Source organism: Eretmochelys imbricata, chromosome 10 (assembly GCF_965152235.1).
Source record: "Eretmochelys imbricata isolate rEreImb1 chromosome 10, rEreImb1.hap1, whole genome shotgun sequence".
Classification (NCBI taxonomy): domain Eukaryota; kingdom Metazoa; phylum Chordata; order Testudines; family Cheloniidae; genus Eretmochelys; species Eretmochelys imbricata.
The window spans coordinates 32,496,671-32,516,933 of NC_135581.1; the positions used below are offsets into that span (position 1 = coordinate 32,496,671).

At 43.1% G+C, this 20,263-nt stretch overlaps 1 protein-coding gene across 2 annotated transcripts in view; it reads left to right on the plus strand.

Annotated features, from left to right (window-relative positions):
• NAA60 (N-alpha-acetyltransferase 60, NatF catalytic subunit) overlaps positions 1-20,263 on the plus strand; it is a 44,779-nt gene that overhangs the window by 1,330 nt on the left and 23,186 nt on the right. The window contains exon 2 of one of the 2 annotated variants that reach the window (XM_077827742.1): positions 15,450-15,602. The exons of the other annotated variant lie outside the window; for it this stretch is intronic. The gene's annotated coding sequence lies outside the window, so the exon portion shown is untranslated. The remainder of the gene's footprint in view (positions 1-15,449; positions 15,603-20,263) is intronic. 2 annotated transcript variants of the gene reach the window in all.

Sequence of the window (20,263 nt, forward strand, 5' to 3'; positions counted from 1 at the left end):
GAGCGCTTTGAAGTGTGAGCGTGGTCACGCGCCAGTGCTGGGAGACAGCGCTCCTGGTGCTCCACCCCCATGAGGGGATTAGCTTAGAGCGCTGGGAGCATGGCACACACTGGCACTTTACAGCGCTGTAACTTGCTGCGCTCAGGGGGGTGTTTTTTCATACCCCTGAGCGAGAAAGTTGCAGCACTGTAAAGTGCCTGTGTAGCCATAGCCCTTGTCTCATGGCTAACTATTCAGGAAAAGAGGATGGAACTGATTTTAAATTAAACGTTTCCTATTGTTTCCTGCATAGTCACTCTCAAACATTGATTCCTGGTTGGAAGTGTTTGCTGCTCTAGACTACCAGGCTATACTTTCGTAGCTGCTGTAAGGTACAACTTTATTTTACCTATAATTTAGTGAAGGGAGAGTTTGCTTTTAAAATTAGATTAGGCAACAGCTACACGTTTTAAGATATATTCTCATTCTGAAGGGCTCACCCCCACATACTGAGGTGAAGCAGTTTTAGTTTGTTTCTTGTCTTTCAGTCTGAACGATCTCATAGCATTTTACAATTTTTCAGATGTTGCTGAGCCTGGGATATGTGGCTGGAGTAGATTCCTCCATTGAATTTGTTCTGTTTTTTTAGTATGATTGTATTTTAATATTGCAAATATACAGAACAAAAAGCACCTGTGTACATCTATACATATATACAAGAATTGTTTTCACCCTCTACTGAAATGCAGCCATTTGGGGTACATTGCTGAATTTTTTTGTAATGGTTCACAGCAATGCTACAACAGGTTAGGACTAGGGATGTAAAATATTAAACGGTTAACCAATAAGCATTAGTCTTACTTCGAATGTATTCAGTAAATGTTTAAAACAGCTTGGTAAAATAATTTTGTGACGTAATACCGAATGCGCACATTAGAAATGCCGCAGCAATACCATTTCATAGTGTATGTGGAACTAGGTTCTGCATTGTTAGGAGCATTGCTATGGAACTGATGTCACTCTTTGGTGGTAGTAAACCTTCAAACAGCATCATGTAGGTTATCGTGATTTTTGGTAACTACTTTTCCCTAAAAAGAAAAGGAGTACTTGTGGCACCTTAGAGACTAACCAATTTATTTGAGCATGAGCTTTCGTGAGCTACAGCTCACTTCATCGGATGCATACCGTGGAAACTGCAGCAGACTTTATATATACACAGAGAATATGAAACAATACCTCCTCCCACCCCACTGTCCTGCTGGTAATAGCTTATCTAAAGTGATCATCAGGTTAGGCCATTTCCAGCACAAATCCAGGTTTTCTCACCCTCCACCCCCCCCCCCCCACAACCTGGATTTGTGCAGGAAATGGCCCAATTTGATTATCATGCACATTGTGTAAAGAGTTGTCACTTTGGATGGGCTATCACCAGCAGGAAAGTGAATTTGTGTGGGGGGGTGGAGGGTGAGAAAACCTGGATTTGTGCTGGAAATGGCCTAACCTGATGATCACTTTAGATAAGCTATTACCAGCAGGACAGTGGGGTGGGAGGAGGTATTGTTTCATATTCTCTGTGTATATATAAAGTCTGCTGCAGTTTCCACGGTATGCATCCGATGAAGTGAGCTGTAGCTCACGAAAGCTCATGCTCAGATAAATTGGTTAGTCTCTAAGGTGCCACAAGTACTCCTTTTCTTTTTGCGAATACAGACTAACACGGCTGTTACTCTGAAACCTACTTTTCCCTAGTGAAGATGGAGCGATCGAAAAGGAGTAATGCCTGGAATCATTTCACAAAAATAACAGAAGATGCAGTTAAATGTAAACTGCGTAAGACAGAGCTGAGGTATGCAAACAGCATCGGAGCAATGCTGAACCATTTGAAGCTGAAACATCCCTCTGTTTCATGTGAAAAAGAAGGCAAAACTCAAACAACACTGACAGTGTTTCTGATAGTTCAAGAAAATGCAACACACAAAGTGGCAAAAAACTAACTGAGGTGTTGTGCACCATGATCACTACAGATATGCTGCCTCCAAGTGTTGTTGAGGATACAGTTTTTTGTGCATTGATAAGTTTGGTAGAATGTGAATACTGTGTGCCTGTGAGACAGACTATAACCTTCTGACTAGAGAAGTGCTATGAGGACTGTGTGAAATCTGTCCAGGAAAAATTGGAAAACACAAAGTAGCTTTCACCACCGACTGCTGGACAGCATTAACTACAGAAAGCTACATGATTGTCACTTGCTATTATATTGAAAATTGGGAGCTTCAGTCCACGGTTCTACAAACCAAAAGTATGGCAGAACGACGTATAGCGGAAAACCTTGCTGAAAAATTAAACGCTACAATGGAAAGATAGGGTCTGGCAGGCTGTGTCTTAGTGTGCATATACGATAATGCAAGCAACATTGTGTTCGTCAACACACCGAGGTATGTTACATGGGAATCTGTCAATTGTTTTGCCCGTACATGGCAGCTAGCCGTAAATTATGAGTTTTCTTCAAGTAGCGTGAATCGTGCTGTTGCGGCTGCAAGTAGACTAGGTGCACACTGCCACCACAGCACCGTGACTGCAAAAGCACTCGAAAGAAAACAAACACAGCTTCAGGGTAGGCGATGCTGTCTGATCCAGTCATGTAAAACTCACTAGAATTTGTTTTATGACATATTCAGCATCTGACTCAGTGAGCAAAGGTGGGCTATAACAGCTGCGCTTTCAGATAGCCCTATAACAAAACAATCTGATACCCAAACACTTCAGCTGCAAGATGAGCACTGGTAATTAGTAGAGGATATCTTATTGCTACTTTCCACTTTAAAATGCACTACAACTGCCATGTCTGCTGAACAGTCAATCTTCTCCAAACTGACTGCAAAAGCAAAGCTCCTGTTGAAAATGGAAAAGTTGCTAATTTCAGGGCTGTTGTTCGTCACTCTCTGGAGCATCACATGAAACCCGATGATCCGGCCATAACTGCCAAACCTGCACTTATTGCCTCCTTTTCAGATCCATGTCATAAACACATGCAGTTTCTTTCGCCGGTTGTCCAGATGGCTGCTAAAGCAAAGCTTCTGCACTTGCATCGATGTTAGAAATAGAAGCACCTCCAAGTGCTGTGGCTGAATTGGATGAGCCGATAGAGCCAGCACTGAAAAAAATGTGTGAAACTGAGAAGTGCTGTAGTGATGCTTTTAGGTGAAGATTATACCAATGAGGAGAATGCAGTACAAAATGAACTGGAATGTTGTTATTTCAGGGAGCCTTGTCCTTCACTGGAATGCAGTCCATTGGCATGATGCAGTCCATTGCACAGCGTTTTTTAAGGCTTGGAATGTACATACCTGTGCATTCTAGCATTGTCTATGCCTATAGAACATGTTTCCAATGCTCGCCTTACTGTTGTTTATCTGTGCATGAGACTGACACCAGAGCATGTAAACGTGTTAATTTTTCTTAACAAAAATCAGCAGTAGAGTTGAAATTCTAATTGGATTTTTTGTGTTTTTGGACAGCTCGGGGATATTATGTAAAAAGTTAAACAAAAAAGTGGGTTTTACACATAAGACTATTTTTGTTGTTAGTAAAGACACTTGACAAAGGTAATATGTACATAGGGTAGATTGTGAACTTGTTAATGATTAAATGTTTAGCCGATACAGTTTCAGTAGTTTAAATGGTTACTTTTTTAAATGCTATTTAGATCCCTAGTTAGGACAAGGACTGAAGAAGAAGATCATGTCCAGTTGAAATTGCAGGTGGAGGTTTCAGTTGGGAGAATGTAGTCACACAACTTGGAATTTGAGCAGGATGCCAGATGAACACCACGTTCTTTCATGAAATGTTATGAGATTTTTAATCACAATAGGTCAAACTCAGTTTTGTGTCTGATCTGAAAGATAGCACTTCAGCATAGTGCCCACCAGCACCAGGTTGGGGGGACTCGCTCAATTTTGACTTGGAAAGAAGAGTACAGAATGACCAGCACCATCTACAAAATAACCAGCACCTTTCTCGAGGTTTAGAGCAGCCTGTTTTCTAGCACTGTAAACATATGCAGTTTCAGTACAACATTTAAAAAAAAAAAAAAGTTCCCTGTTCTGAAGAGTTTACAATCTAACTTGCACATGGGAAAGCATATTCAATTTCTTATTGCACTAGAATGATAGTTTGTCAGCTTTTCTTTTAGCAGTGGATTGTACAGTGGTTTGATTTTTTTTCCCTTTTGCTTGTTGAACAGCACAGAAAATGCCCAGTGCATTGGCATCAAAAAGGATTCTGCAAGTACACTGTTATGCATTCTGCATGAGCATCCAGTTTCATCTCCAAGTACTTAACCCATTTCCAGGGTTTCAAATTCATGTCTTTGCTTTCCTGTGCAGGGTTGAGTGGCTTAATGTCTCATATTTTAAGGCCAGAAGGGACCATTATGATCTAGTCTGACCTCTTGCATCACACGGGCCATAGTTTTGTCCCAGTGATTTCTGTATCCAGTCCAACAACTTGTTGAACTGGAGCATACCTTTCAGAAAAAATCCTGTCTTTATCTATAGACTCCAAGTGATGGAGAATTTACCATATTTCTTGGTAAGCTATTCCCATGATTAATTACCTTCATTGATAAAAATGTGCATCTTATTTCTAGTTTGAATGTTACTGACTTAACTTTTAACTGCAGGATCTCATTTGGCCTTGTCTGCTAGGTTAAAGAGTCCTTTGGTATGGAATAGCTTCTCCCAGTGAATTTACCCGTGGACTAATCGGATCTCTTAACCTCTTCTTCTCTAGTAGAGCCCTGATGATTCCTCAGAATGCTGCCACAAGGCTGGGTTCCAAAATAATATTTTAAGTAGATGATTTTAATTACAGTTTGTCAAATAATCTGTGTCTTGCCTTGCAAACCAATGCTTTAACCCAGGGATAGTCAATAGGTGGACCACAGGCCAAATCCGGAAAGCCAGAGACCATGAAATCTTTTTATTTACTTATCGTTGTTGTTGTTATGTTTCGTATTATTTTCTCTGGAGTCTGCACCTTGGCTAAATACCTTGACCAAGAAATTTGCACTTTGAAAAAAATAGATTACGTCTTCTTTAACAAGTCCTTGTCTGACTGGTAATAATGAAGAATCATACAGTGATATAGTAAACATTACTCTGGTATACTGTTGTCCTTTTGGAGTAGCTCTTCTGTTCTGTACTTTTAGCTGACTACTTCTTACTAAAAAGTAAGTTTTTTATTGTGGGATATTATTATTTTATTGTGAGATCTTGCAGAGAAACTGAAAAAGCATTTGGCTTGCAAGGACATCTTTTATTAATGCCACTTGAAAGATTTGGAGTTCCTCACCCTCATATCTTTATCTAAGCTAAGAAGTATTATCATCACCTTCTTTATGGAAGTCTGAGTCGAGATTATGTTGCTCAGATATTGCAAATTCAGAGGAGCTGTGACAGTGGAATTCAGAGTATCTGTTTTTGCCTGTGGAAGGACAAGGTGCCTCCAATTTAACATTATGCGTATGAAAAAGACAGAATCACCCACGCTTGTTTTTGTATCAGGGAACAGTCCAGCATTTCTTTTAGGCCTACTGTTAGCTCTTTGGGGCGGGGATTGTCTTTACTTTTGGGTGTTCTTCAGTACTGAGAACACTGATGCTGCACAAATAAATATATTTTGACTCAGTCAGTGGTGGTATCCTGTGCACACAGCACAGATACCTCCCTGTTAGCAATCTGCAAAGCAACCCATATAGGCCTCAGTGTGCCTATCTTCACCATATGGTACAGACTAGAGGTGTGGGCTTCAGCGAAAGCAGCCTTTGGTAGGTGAGCTTTAGTGCCTCTATTGACCTCTAACGCCTGTAGGGTTACCATTAGTACTTCATTCTTATGATAATCACATCTTGATTTTAGTAAAGCTTTTGATACTGTCACACATGATCTTCCATAAATAAACTGGGGAAATGCAACCTAGATGGAGCTACTATAAGGTGGGTACAAAACTATTTGGAAAACCGTTCCCAGAGAGTAATCATCAGTGGTTCACAGTCATGCTGGACAGGCATAACGAGTGGGCTCCCGTGGGGATCAGGTCTGGGTCCGGTTCTGTTCAATATCTTCTTCATTGATTTAGATAATGGCATAGAGAGTACACTTATAAAGTTTGTGGGCGATACCAAGCTGCGAGGAGTTGCAAGTGCTTTGGAGGAGTTGCAAGTGCTTTGGAGGATAGGATTAAAATTCAGAATGATCTGGAGAAATGGTCTGAAGTTAATAGGATGAAATTCAATAAGGACAAATGCAAAGTACTCCATTTAGGAAGGAACAATCAGTTGCACACATACAAAATGGGAAATGACTGCCTAGGATGGAGTACTGTGGAAAGGGATCTGGGGGCCATAGTGGACCACAAGCTAAATATAAATCAACAGTGTAACGCTGTTGCAAAAAAAGCGAACATCATTCTGGGATGTATTAGTAGGAGATTTGTAAGCAAGACACAAGAAGTAATTCTTCCACTCTGCTCTGCACTGATTGGGCCTCAACTGGAGTATTGTGTCCAGTTCTGGGCACCACATTTTAGGAAGGATGTGGACAAATTGGAGAGTTCAGAGAAGAGCAACAAAAATGATTAAAGATCTGGAAAACATGACCTATGAGGGAAGATTTGAAAAAATTGTGTTTGTTTAGTCTGGAAAAGAGAAAACTGAGTGGGGACATACCTTTTTCAAGTATGTAAAAAGGTTGTTACAAGGAGGAGGAAGAAAAATTGTTTTTCTTAAGCTCTGAGGATAGGACAAGAAGCAATGGGCTTAAATTGCAGCAAGGGAGGTTTAGGTTGGACATTAGGAAAAACTTCCTAACTGTCAGTGGTTAAGCACTGGAATAAATTGCCGAGGGAGGTTGTGGAATATCCATCATTGGAGATTCTTAAGAGCAGGTTAGACAAACACCTGTCAGGAATAGTCTAGATAATTAGTCCTGCCACAAGTGTAGGGGACTGGACTAGATGAGTCCTTCCAGTTCTATGATTCTGTGTTTGGGACATCTTAAAAAAGAGAGACTGGAGAAACTTAACTTTATTTTCTGGCATTTTTCTCTCTCATTCCAGACACTTCTGCAAAGTTCAAAGTTTAGCACAGTCTAAAACCTACATTAAATTATGTACATCATTCCTGCTTTCTTGATGATACTTGGAGTGCACCGTCCATCCTGTGATGCCTTAAATACAAATAATTGCAATAAGGCTTCTGGGATTTGATATCCTAGAATGTCTTTTTTACTCTTCTGGAAAGGTAGGAATACCAAGATAATCCAGTTTTTAAAAGCTATCTAAATCGCCATTCTATTTTGAATTCTTCCCTTAGCCTGGTTATTTGGGACACTGGCACAAATCTGTACCAGACTCTCTTTGAAATGTTACGATGTTGGAAGAGCTACAAAGTGTCTCAGAGCTGTGCCTACATCACTGATGTTGGAAAACTCCATCAGGGAAGAAATTGGAGGAGCCATGTTGGTTTACACCAGGGGTTCTCAAACTGGGGGTTGGGACCCCTGAGGGGGTTGTGAGGTTATTATGTGGAGGGTCGTGAACTGTCAGCCTCCACCCCAAACCCCGCTTTGCCTCCAGCATTTATAATGGTGTTAAATATATTTTTAAAAAAAATTATAAGGGGTATCGAACTCAGAGGCTTGTTATGTGAAAGGGGTCACCAGTACAAAAGTTTGAGAATCACTGGTTTACACTGTATTTGAAATGCAGGATCTGGGAGAAGAATGTGTTTACCAAGGCGGGAAAAATATTCTCTCTAAGCCTCTTGGAGGCTACTGCAAACAAGGTATTAAAAACCATAACCAGGTACTTGGCAGTGTCTCTTATAATGGCATGTGTGCTAAGTGAATGGATTTGATTAATTGACAGGTAGTGTTCCAGAACTGCCACTACAAATAATTGCTCAGGAGCTCAAGTCTTGAATTTCTAGATCCTGTCCCCTTTAGATAGATATGAAATTCTAGCCTCCGAGTGTGTGCACTGCTAACTGGATTGAGACTAGCTGCTTTTTTGTTAGTCACTGCCTGTTCTGATTTTGCAATGCCAGCGTGCACACTGAGTGGCTTGGGTTTGGAGGAGGAGCAGCAGCTGCTTATTGGAAAATTGCCGTATTCAGTCTTGGCATTAAATCTCTTCTCTTGTTGGCAGATCTTGTGCAACAGACTTGGCTTTAATCTGACCCTCTTGCTTCATCCCCCATTAACGCTGTTGGCACAAAGTAAGTTTCTTTTCCACATCTAGCCAGAATAGATTTAACAGAAAAACCCTCTCAGTGACTCTTGTTCATCATTCCCTGAGGGAATGCTGTATCTGGGACAGCAGAAAATTAAACCATTTGCAACCTGCTTTGAAGACAGAATGTTACTGGTGTATGGACTCCAGCACACCCTACCACTTCAATAATGTAGTTTAAAACTGTAGCTACATGGCAGAAGAGCTGGTGAAGTTTTGATTTAAATTGATGAGACAGGAAGATAATTCACATTGTCAATGGCACTGATATTTTATGCCATTGAAAGACAGTGTAAGACAGGGCAAACTTTTTGGCCCAACGGCCACATCTGGGAATAGAAATTGTATGGCGGGCCATGAATGCTCACAAAATTGGGGTTGGGGTGCGGGAGGGCGGGAGGGCTCTGGTTGGGGGTGTGGGCTCCGGAGCAGGGCCAGAAATGAGTTCAGGGTGCAGGAGGAGACTCCGGGCTGGGACAGGGGAGTAGGGTGCCGGGGGGAGGGCTCTGGGGTGGGGCTGGGAATGAGGAGTTTGGGGTGTAGGAGGGTGCTCCGGGCTGGGACTGAGGGGTTCAGAGCGTGGGAAGGGGATCAGGGCTGAGGCAGGGGGTTGGGGCGTAGTGAGGGTCAGGAGTGCGCTCTCTGGGCCGCGCTTACCTCAAGTGGCTCCTGGAAGCAACGGCATGTCCCTTCTCCAGCTCCTACATGGAGGTGCGGCCAGGCGGCTCTGCACGCTGCCCTATCCACAGGCACCGTCCCTGCAGCTCCCCTTGGCTTCAGTTCCCGGCCAATAGGAGCTGTAGGGGCGGCGCTTGGGGCGGGGGCAGCATGCAGAGTGGAGCCCCCTGGCTGCTCTTACGCGTAGGAGCCGGAGAGAGGCCATGACGCTGCTTCCGGGAGCCTCGTGGAGCGGCCCCTGACCCTGTTCCCCGGCTGGAGCGCCAGAGCGAGGCCATGCCGCTGCTTCTGGGAGCCGCGTGGAGCGGCCCCCGACCCTGCACCCCAGCTGGAGTGGGGCAGGCCCCAGACCCTATTCTCCAGTGGGAGCTCGAGGACTGATTAAAACGGCTGGCGGGCCGTAGTTTGCTCACCTCTGGTGTAAGGAGTCAAGGCTTGAAATGTTCACAGTATTAGGGGTTTGCTATAAATGGGTTAAAGGCTATTGTTTTGACTCCAAATATGTAACTACTGTGAAGAAGCACTTACTGCGTAGGTTGGGCGGTGTTTTTGAATGTGCATTTCTTGATATCCTTCTGAAGTCAGTTTCATACTCAGGTTTTCTTCCTGCCACGGAAAATCAAAGGTGAGAGTTAATGGCTCTGGTTTTGTGCATTCTGCTCTGAAATTTTGGTCCAGGTTCTGCTGTGTGCACACGGTAATCGGAGCTGGCTGAGAAGTTTGGGGCAATAGGAGGAAAGAAGCGTCTACTACTTATTTGTGTAACTGTTTTGTAGGTAATTTAATGTTGGTGAAAGACACTGGTTTTGGTAGCACTGAAGGCTTTTATTCAGAGAAGAGATACAGCAGTGCAAGTTTCCCCAGACTGCGAGCCCAAGTGCCTCGATTCTGATTGAGATTAACTATCTCTAGGTGAAAGGTCAAGCACTGACTAACTCCTCGATCTGTTGAAGCTTCCAATAAGTAGGATGCTGCGGCACTGGCGGCAGCTCTGGCTAGGTACCTATGCTTAAACCCCTGAGGTCATGTCAGGTTGGACTTGAGTGGCTAGCCTGAGCGGCTGCCAGTGCTGTAGCATCCACACTGTTATTTTTAGGCACCAGCTCAAGCTTAGCTAGCACAAGTCTACTCTCCCCATTGGGAATATCACCTCCCAGCTATAGTGTAGACATGCCTTGGGGGAGACTCCTGAGATTCTCGAAAGAAATAATCACTTCTAAAGAGAGTAAGTTCTAATCTCTTGTCTCAAACTCAAAAAAGTGCTCTTCACCAGTTTTAGCTGATCATAAACTCTCCCCCTGCCTTTTGAATATCTCTTGAAGCGTTCAGTGGGTTTTTAGCTGTGCCTGGTGGTGTACGAGAAGTGAAGAGGAACAAGCAGGATAAACTAAAGGAAGGATGAACCGTTGTACGTAAGAATGGCCATACTGAGTCAGACCAGTGGTCCATTTAGCCCAGTATCCTGTCTTCTGACCATGCTGAGTGCCAGAGGGAATGAACGGAACAGGGTAATCATTACATGGCCCATCCTCTGTCACAGAGTCTCAGCATGTGGCAGTCAAAGGTCTAGGAACACCTAGAGCATGGGGTTGCATCGCTGACCATCTTGACTAATAGCCATTGATGGACCTCTTCTCCATGAATTTCTTTCTTTTTTGAACCCAGTTATTTTTGGCCTTCACAACATCCCCTGGCAACAAGTTTCACAGATTGACCGTGCATTGTGTGAAGAAATATTTCCTTTTGTTTGTTTTAAACCTGCTGCCTATTAATTTCATTGGGTGACATCTGATTCTTGTGTTATATGAAGGGGTAAATAACACTTCCTTATTCACTTTCTCCACACCATTCCTGATTTTATAGACCTCTATCACATCCCCCTTTAGTGTTGTCTTTCCCAGGCTGAACAGTCCCAGTCTTTTCAATCTCCATACCGATAATCATTTTTGTTGCCCTTTTCTGTATCTTTTCTATTTCTAATATATCTTTTTTTGAGATGGGACAACCCGAAAGGCATGCAGTATTCAAGGTGTGGGCATACCATGGACTTATATAGTGACATTATGATATTTACTGTCTTATCTATACTTTTGCTAATGGTTCTTAAGGTTCTGTTCGCTTTTATGATTTTCACTGCACATTGAGCGGGTGTTTTCAAAGAGCTATCCACAGTGACTCCAAGATCTTTCTTGAGTGGTAACAGCTAAACAGTTGTGCTCCCCATGCAGAGCAGCCATGCCTGGTAATGAAGATCCACAGTAATTCTCAAGGTTGGGACCCTCCACAACTAACGAATGACTTGTAGCACTAACTGATTCAGCTGTCCATAAAAACAGAATGGCCGGCTCATGGTAAAATCAGGATAACATTCCCTAAATTATAGGATTCACTAACCTGAAGAAATCTAGTTGTTCTTTATCCTTTCATCCACCCTCATTTCCTTCCACTTTTCCAATGTTGTTAGGCCTGGTCTACACCTAAAACTTAGCTACATTGGTCAGGGGTGTGAAAAATTTCACACCCTGTGTGCTGTAGTTAGATTGACTTAACTCTCCACTGTAGATGCAGCTAAGTCAATGGAAGACTTCTTGGTGAGGTGGATTTGCTTCAGTGGTGGAAACCCCCCTTCCATCACTGTAGTAAGTGTCTACGCTGCAGCAGCATAGTTGCAGTGCTGCAGCTGTGCCAATGTAGCACTTGTAGTATAGACATACCCTTAGTAATAAAGTGGTGTAGATGGCGCTGTAGAAATTGTCATGTATCTCCACCTACAGGAAGATGTTTCTCTAACCACAGCTCTTGTATGTTGTTGGTAAATTGAGTTACATACAATGGCTATTATAAAAGAAACAAAACCAAGAGAAGCTTGCTATAGAAAATGTTGGTCATCCATCTAAGTTTGTGTGGGGGCAACAAGAATAAAACCTGACACCTAAGCTGAATAAATTCTGAGGTTCAGATCAGGGAGTTTGCTTACAGGGGATCCCTGTGCTCAGGGTGGATAAAAATCAGTGATTTTTTTAAAATTAAAAAATCCAATTTTTTTATTTAAATCAGATTTTTTTAATAAAAATGCTGTTTGAGGGAAAAAAAACATCTAAAGATAGATACATTATAGCTCAAAGGTATCTCCTCATGGAATAAGGATTCTAATTCTATAGTATGAGACAATATATTCATGTAATGTTTAAGAAACATTTTGTAAAGGAGTTCCAATAGTTCATGGATTAAGAACCCAATTTTATGGAGTTCTAGGGGCATCTGTATAGATTATTTAGGTTAATCTTTCTATCTACCCAATTGGACTCAGTTCTCAGCCTAGAACAGGGGTTCCCAAACTTGGTTTGCAGCTTGTTCAGGGTAAGCACCTGGCGGGTCACAAGACACTTTGTTTAACTGAGCGTCCATAGGTATGGCAACTCCCAGTGGCCACAGTTTGCTGTTCCTGGCCAATGGGAGCTGTGGGAACCTGATTTTAAAAAGCTTGAATGTTTAACTAAATTCAAAAATTCATATGCTTGTTCTGTTAAAATACTAGGTTTGCTGTTGAAGAAAAGATCCAGAATACATAACGTTGTTGTTTTAGTTAAATAAAACAATTTAAATGTCTGTCTGGTGATGTTCTCCTCCTAACACAGCATGGCAAGAAAATCCTCCAAATATTAATGATAGTTGACCTCCCAATGACTTCATAAATATCTGCTTCAATTACCTTTGTAAATGAAATAAACAATCATTCATTCATTTTCTGATACAGCTGTAAAACTAATCTGAAAATTTTTCAAAATAAATCGCTTTAAAAATGTATAGTTTGTACCTTCTAAAAATGAAACCTTCATCTTTCTGAGTTGTGAAGAATATGTATTAAGGTTATAACAGCCAACAAGAATGCACTTCTATGTAGAAATCCATGATTAAATTGAGTCTTCCTGGCTAGTGATTTAAATCAAATCCACCCTGCCTGTGCTCCTGCTTCTTTGTTGGCTTGTATGCTGCTTCTCTGTCCCCTGACCCCCCCGCTTGCTCTGGCTCTTCTCCCTTCCTCTCCACTGCTGGTGAGGCAAATTGCCACCATCTCCCTGTCTTCAGGAAACTCCCTCCAGCTGCAATTGATTCCTGTTAGACAGTTGAATTTAAAAATTATTTATTTATATATATAAAAAAAAAATTGGTGAGTTCCCTTATAACCAGTGCACATTGATGGGATAAAAATCTGCTTCCTAAAACCAGAGTTATTTTGCTGAACTTTTTATATCACTGAAGGGGGAGGCATAAAATTAGTTTGGATGCACATGATCCTTGTCTTCCTATATTTTTCACAGCTTCTCTGCAGTCTATTTAAAATTCAGTGGCACTATCATATGTTGTATCCTCCTGACGTCTGTAGGCTTAGGGGAATATTAAGCCCCTTCCACTAAAATTTAGATCAGTGCCATTGTTCACAGGTATAAGGGGAAGGAAAAAAATGGATTGTCTCTTTCAAATGCATAACCGCATGATCCAGGCATGCAACAAAAAAATGTTGGTGGAAAGGGAAGTTGAGAGTAATGAATATAAATCAGAAGCTAGGGATTGTAGAAAATTGATAAGGAAGCAAAGGGGCATAAGGAGAAATCCATGGCTGGCACAGTTAAGGACAAAGAGTTTAGGAACAAAAAATCCTAACAATGGTACTGGTCCGTTACTAGATGGAAATGATAGAATTATCAATAATAATGGAGAAAAGTAATAAATGTTCAATAAATATCTCTGCTTTGTATTTGGGAAGGGGGGAACATCACAGTACTCTTTCCATTCCACTAGCACCTCAGGAAGATGTTAAGCAGCTACTAAAGTTAGACATTTTAAAATCGTCAGGTCTGGATAACTTGCTTCCAAATTGGTTTAGGAGCTTGTTGGACTGTTAATGGTGGTGGTTCCTCTCCCAGGCCCTATAAGCCTTGGCATACCAGGGAAGGTCCAAAACACTAGAAGAAAGCTAATGTGCCAGTAAATTAGGTGACCCAGATAATTATTGGCCTGTCAGTCTGATATTGATCCTGGGCAAGATAATGGAGGGACTGTTATAATACTCTGTTAATGAAAAAAGAAAAGGAGTACTTGTGGCACCTTAGAGACTATCCAATTTATTTGCGCATAAGCTTTTGTGAGCTACAGCTCACTTCATCGGATGCATACTGTGGAAAGTACAGAAGACGTTTTTATACACACAAACCATGAAAAAATGGGTGATTATCACTACGAAAGGTTTTCTCTCCCCCCACCCCACTCTCCTGCTGGTAATAGCTTATGTAAAGTGATCACTCTCCTTACAATGTGTATGATAATCAAGGTGGGCCATTTCCAGCACAAAACCAGAGTTTAACAAGAACGTCTGGGGGGGGGGGAAACAAGGGGAAATAGATTACCTTGCATAATGACTTAGCCACTCCCAATCTCTATTCAAGCCTAAATTAATTGTATCCAATTTGCAAATTAATTCCAATTCAGCAGCCTCACTGGAGTCTGGATTTGAAGTTTTTCTGTTGTAATATCGCAACTTTCATGTCTGTAATCGCGTGACCAGAGAGATTGAAGTGTTCCCCAACTGGTTTATGAATGTTATAATTCTTGACATCTGGTTTGTGTCCATTTATTCTTTTACGTAGAGACTGTCCAGTTTGACCAATGTCAAATGCTGGGGGGGGGAGGATAACCTGGATTCGTGCTGGAAATGGCCCACCTTGATTATCATACACATTGTAAGGAGAGTGATCACTTTACATAAGCTATTACCAGCAGGAGAGTGGGGCAGGGGGAGAGAAAACCTTTTGTAGTGATAATCACCCATTTTTTCATGGTTTGTGTGTATTAAAACGTCTTCTGTACTTTCCACAGTATGCATCCGATGAAGTGAGCTGTAGCTCATGAAAGCTTATGCTCAAATAAACTGGTTAGTCTCTAAGGTGCCACAAGTACTCCTTTTCTTTTTGCAAATACAGACTAACATGGCTGTTTTTCTGAAATCTGTTAATGAAGAATTAAAGGAGGGTAATGTACTGCCAAGTACTATGCAGTTATGGAAAACAGATCCTATCAGACTAACTTGTCTTTTTCAATGAGATTACAAGTTTGGTTGATAAAGGTAATAGTATTGACATAAAATACTTGGACTTCTGTAAGGCGTTTGCCTTGGTACCACATGACATTTTAGTTAAGAAAAACTAGAACAATTTAAAATAACATGACACACATTAAATGGATTAAAAGCTAGCTAACTGATAGGTCTCAAAATGTAATTGTAAATGGGGAATCATCATTGAGCAGGTGTATTTCTAGTAGGGTTCCACAGGGATTGGTTCTTGGCTCTATGCTATTTAATATTTTTTAAATTTAATCTGGAAGAAAACAAAATCATACTGGCATGCTTTTCTGTAGTTGCCTCTTCTGGTAACTTAATTTATTTGTTTCTCCCCCTGGTTGGCAGTAGCTCTTCTTGAGTATACTTTCCTATGAATTTCCAGACCCATCACGAGTGGAAACAATTGTTCTTCTCGCCGGTTACATGTCCTTGGAGAACACTGAAACCCTTCCCAGCTGCTGTAGAAGGAGCTTGAGGGTTACGTACAGACCAGACTAAACCTGGCTTCGAGAGTTCCCAGGAGTCAAGATACACGGTGAACAATTACACAAACAGAGCACAAACCAGACGTTGTAGTAATAAGATACAAATACTGTATTTCCGTTGGAGACTGCTGCTGAATGTTGTGAAATGATGTAACTGGATGGGTATGTCCATGCTTGCTTTAGCTTAATCTCTTGTACCTTTCATATCTTGGCTCAAGAGACATGTTAGGTTGTCGTCTTTCAGAACGCACAGGATCTGCCAGACTAGAAAGGACCAATGATCCTTCTAGTCAAGTGTCACTTCTGTGATAATAGCAATATGGGAGGTAGATGTAAAACCCTTCAAAGTATCTAACTGTGAATACAATGCTGTTCCAGCTGGTAATCTGCTGAAGTCTGAGGATTTGATGGGTCTTGTAGTTGTTAGTCCAGCTCAGGGGTGGGCAAACTTTTTGGCCTGAGGGCCGCATCGGGTGTGAAACTATATGGAGGGCCGGGAAGGCTGTGCCTCCCCAAACAGCCTGGCCCCCTCAGAACTCCCCACCCATCCAACGCCCCCTTGCTCCTTGTCCCCTGACCACCTCCCTGGGACTCCACCTCCTATCTAACCACCCCCAATCCCCTGATTGCTCCCCTCCCCCCCCCGAACCTTCCTCTCCATCCAACCGCCCCCTGTCCCCTGACTGCGCCCCGGCACCCTCTGCCCCTTATCCAACCCCCTGGCCTCCTTACCATGCAGCTCAGAGCAGCATGTCGGGCCACCACGCCACCCGGCTGGAGCCAGACACACTGCCCTGCATGAGCGTGCAGCCCCACCACCCAGAGTGCTGTCTGCGCGGCAGCGGGGGAGGGGGAACAGCAGGGATGGGGCTGGGGGCCCAGGAGCTCAGGGCAGGACGGTCCCGCAGGCCGTAATTTGCCCACCTCTGGTCTAGCTGGTATCACTGCTATGCTGTTCCTGCTCATATGTGACCAGTCCTCTTTTGAAACTTACTAAGTTATTTCCTTTAATATCCTGAGATATGTTAATTATAGGCTGCATAAAAGTAGTTTCTGATCTGTTTAAATGTTTTTTTTAATTTCATCTGCCCTCTTATTCTTGAAGTATGGGACTGAATGATGGAGCAGTAGCTGGGCCAGACCTGAATGGCATTGCAACCCTGTGCACCATGTCACAATGCCACTCAGGTTGGGGGCCCGGGTCAAACTGCCCCTCTTGCCCCTGCTGGGGGTAGGGTAGGGTACTTCTGACGTATGCACAGGGCATGATGGGAGGGGCAGTGACAGGCAACCCAAGACCCTTCTTGTGACCTACTGATGAAGCCACCATTTGGGAAACGCTGCCCCAGGTCTGTTTAAAACTTTTCTGACTTTTCTGGATGGGGAAGGGTTAGCAAAGTTTTGTTCTTAAAAGTGAGATAACTGCAGAAAACACTAATAATAATACTTAGTAGTTTGGTATAGTGCTTACCATCCTTGGATCTCAAAGTGTTTTAAAGGATAGGAAAGTACACTTATCCCTGTTGTATTTTGGGGTATCTGAGCCTCAGAGGTGTTGTAACTTGTTCAAGGTCACACAACGAGCCAATGGCTGAGCTCCTAGTTCCCAGCCTGGTGCTCTGTCCACTAGGCCACAACAGCCCCATATTATTGGAAGAATGAGGTATGGTCAGCTGTTCCCAAGTACTGTTCAAGGAACATGCCTGTGGACTGCAGAAGTGCAGTGGAAGAATGCCAGGGTCATGGCTGAAGGTTGTTCTCATTAGTATCAGTAACTGTATCCCTTTCTTAGGGTTTTCACTGTATTCCAAGGACCAAGCATCCTGGGAATCTTGTGGTCTTGCACGGAAATATTCTGCATTGTGATTGTAGCTGTTATTTTTGGATAGCTTCAATGGCTCTTCAGCAGGGAGTTGAATTAAATGCCTACTTTGCTACAGCCACAACTTTAAAAAAATGTTTTCTCCATGTTCCTTGAGGTCCCTGGGAACAATTTTGTTGTTTCCAGTTCCCTGGAGGGTTGGTCAGCACTGAATGTCCTGTCAGAGCAACTCAAACTCAAATCATTGCTGCAATTGCTTGCTTCTCTTTATTTGACAGCGATAGCGAGCTCTATGCAGCTGAAGTGATTTTGTAATCATTACTGTTTTAAATCGCACACCCTGCACAATCATGGCATTGACTGGAATTGAATCTGTTCCGTCTCAAGAGTACTAGGATCAGAGGTTTACTGGAGCACCTCTAAATTGGGCAGAGCCCCCACTTCAACAGTAGGGGATTATGCACTTGCTTTCACACACTGTTCTTTTCAGTATCACCAACCCCAAGCAATCAAAAATCAGTGTTAGCCCTCCAAAAATTAGAAGACAGAGTTTAAAATCTTTGTTTAAAAAAAATGTGGATTTTTTTTTTCCCTTTTGGCCTTCTGATTTCTGGACATTTAGGTTTTACTCTGTTCATGTTCCTGGCTTTTCTCCAAATATGAGGGCTAGAAGCTTTTTTTAAAGATGTGGAGATTTTTGGTTATATGAATCTGGGAGCTGAGTCTAAGAAAAACACCATATATTGTGAAATTTGCAGTAAAATTGTCAGAGTTGGTAACCGCACCTCCTGCGGCAGTATAACTGACCAAGATTGTTCAGTGGCCTGGGTCAGATGATTTTTTTGGCCTCACTCCACTTCCGATCGAACAGATATCTACATTACAAAAACCACACTTGAATTAGCCCCCTCTAAGCAGAAGGATCAAGGATGAATGGACTGTGGATCATGGACTCTCCTCTCTGCCAAAGAGATGAGCCCTCCAATTTTTGTTGAGCCGTGGTTGGGGAAACTTTGTGTTTCTGCTCTGGCTCTATCCATTCTATGCATAGGACTGTGAGACAAGCACCTCTTCATTTAGAGAAACACACCCGCCATAAGCTGACCACATGGTGGGATTGTGTCTCTGCTCTTGCTGGCCCAGATGGGGAAGCACTGAGAGCATCAGTCAGTGTAGACACAGCCTTCTGCTTTGGGGATTCCCTCAGTGGGATATCATCAGGATAATGTTAGGTCAGGGGTTCCCAAACTTGGTTCGCAGCTTGTTCAGGGTAAGCCCCTGGCAGGCTGCGAGACGCTTTGTTTACCTGAGCGTCCACAGGTACAGCCGCTTTCAGCTCCCAGTACTGGGATTCGCCGTTCCCGGCCAATGGGAGCTGTGGGAAGGAGTGCAGCCTGCGCCACCGCTTCCCGCAGCTCCCGTTGGCCGGGAACGGTGAACCTCGGCCACTGGGAGCTGCGAGTGGCTGTACCTGCGGACGCTCAAGTAAACCAAGTGTCTCGCGCCCACCAGGGGCTTACCCTGAACAAGCCGCGAACCAAGTTTGGGAACCCCTGTGGTAGGTCAAACTAGATTATCCAGTGGTCCCCTCTGGCCTTAAAATCTATGAAAGTGAGAGCATGATCCTCCTGGGTTTCCCACAGTGTTACAGATGGATCAGTAATTTTCCTGATTCTTAATACTAGTTGGTTTTGTTCTCTGTCTCCTTGTTACTCATCTACCATGTGCTGTGGACCAGCCCAGTACAAGAAGGTTAATGGTGGTCCTTCTATTTCCAGCAAAACAAAATACAGACTACAGGATGCTTTGTCTCTGGGGTACCTTATTCTAATCCTATACTTAACTCCATGCTTTCTAAAGATAACCTTTTTCTGTATACCATTACCTGTGATAATGTACCTGTAATCCATCAAAGCCATGAGACAAAAGGAAAAGGGCTTCTGTCTTGCAGTGGGGCCTTTGGTCTTTACACTATCACTGGGCTCAAACAAGTTAATGGGGTGACAGCTGATGAATGGGTGGAGTGACTGCAATCAGTGACTTGAGTGTCTGCATCCTGTCTCATTGCTCGTTTTGAATCTGTGTGCGCTGTAGTTCTGAGAGGGACCCTCTCATGAAACATCCAAGTCTGTAGGACAGGGTTTCTCAGACTATTTTATGCTGTAGCTATAGACCATGTCTTGACATAGAGATTCTCTGGTGGACACCACCCCTCCCCTCCGGCTCTATGCCTTTCTGAGCAGTTTAAGTCATTAGGACAGGATCAGAGAGATCAGATGAAAATAAACTCGCAGCAGTGTGATGGGTGTTTTGTCTCTAGGTGCGTGTCTACACTTGCCACTTAAAGCGGAAAAAGTCCCTTTTTTGCACAAAAACCATGGGAGCGACTACACTTGCCAATGACTTTTTGCAGTTTCACTGCACAAAGAAAACCACTTCCATGAGAGGCATACAGCTTTTACCAGTGATGCTTTTGCAGTGATGTGCAAGTGAAGACATGCTCTTCCTGTTTAGAGCTTTTAGCCTCCACAGGATATCCCACAGTGCGTAGGTGACTACTCTAGCCAGCTGCTCTGCTGCCAGGTAAACCGACATCTACCCTTCCCACTGTAAAGCCCTGGGGACTTTGAAACTCCCCTTCCTGGTCTCTTGGCAAGTGATCACTTCTCTGACCAGGTGACAAGGCCTGCTCCAGGGGAGCAAATGATTCCCCGCTTGGAGCAATGCTGAGCTACTGGAACTGACCAGTGTTTGGGGAGATGAGGCTGTGCAGGGACCCAGGATGCCCCCTTCCCCCGCCCCCTCTTCACACAAGACCCATCCTCAAACTGGAGAGAGCTGCACTGTGGGATAACTGACCTAGAGGGTTGCTCTCATTGGTGATAGAAG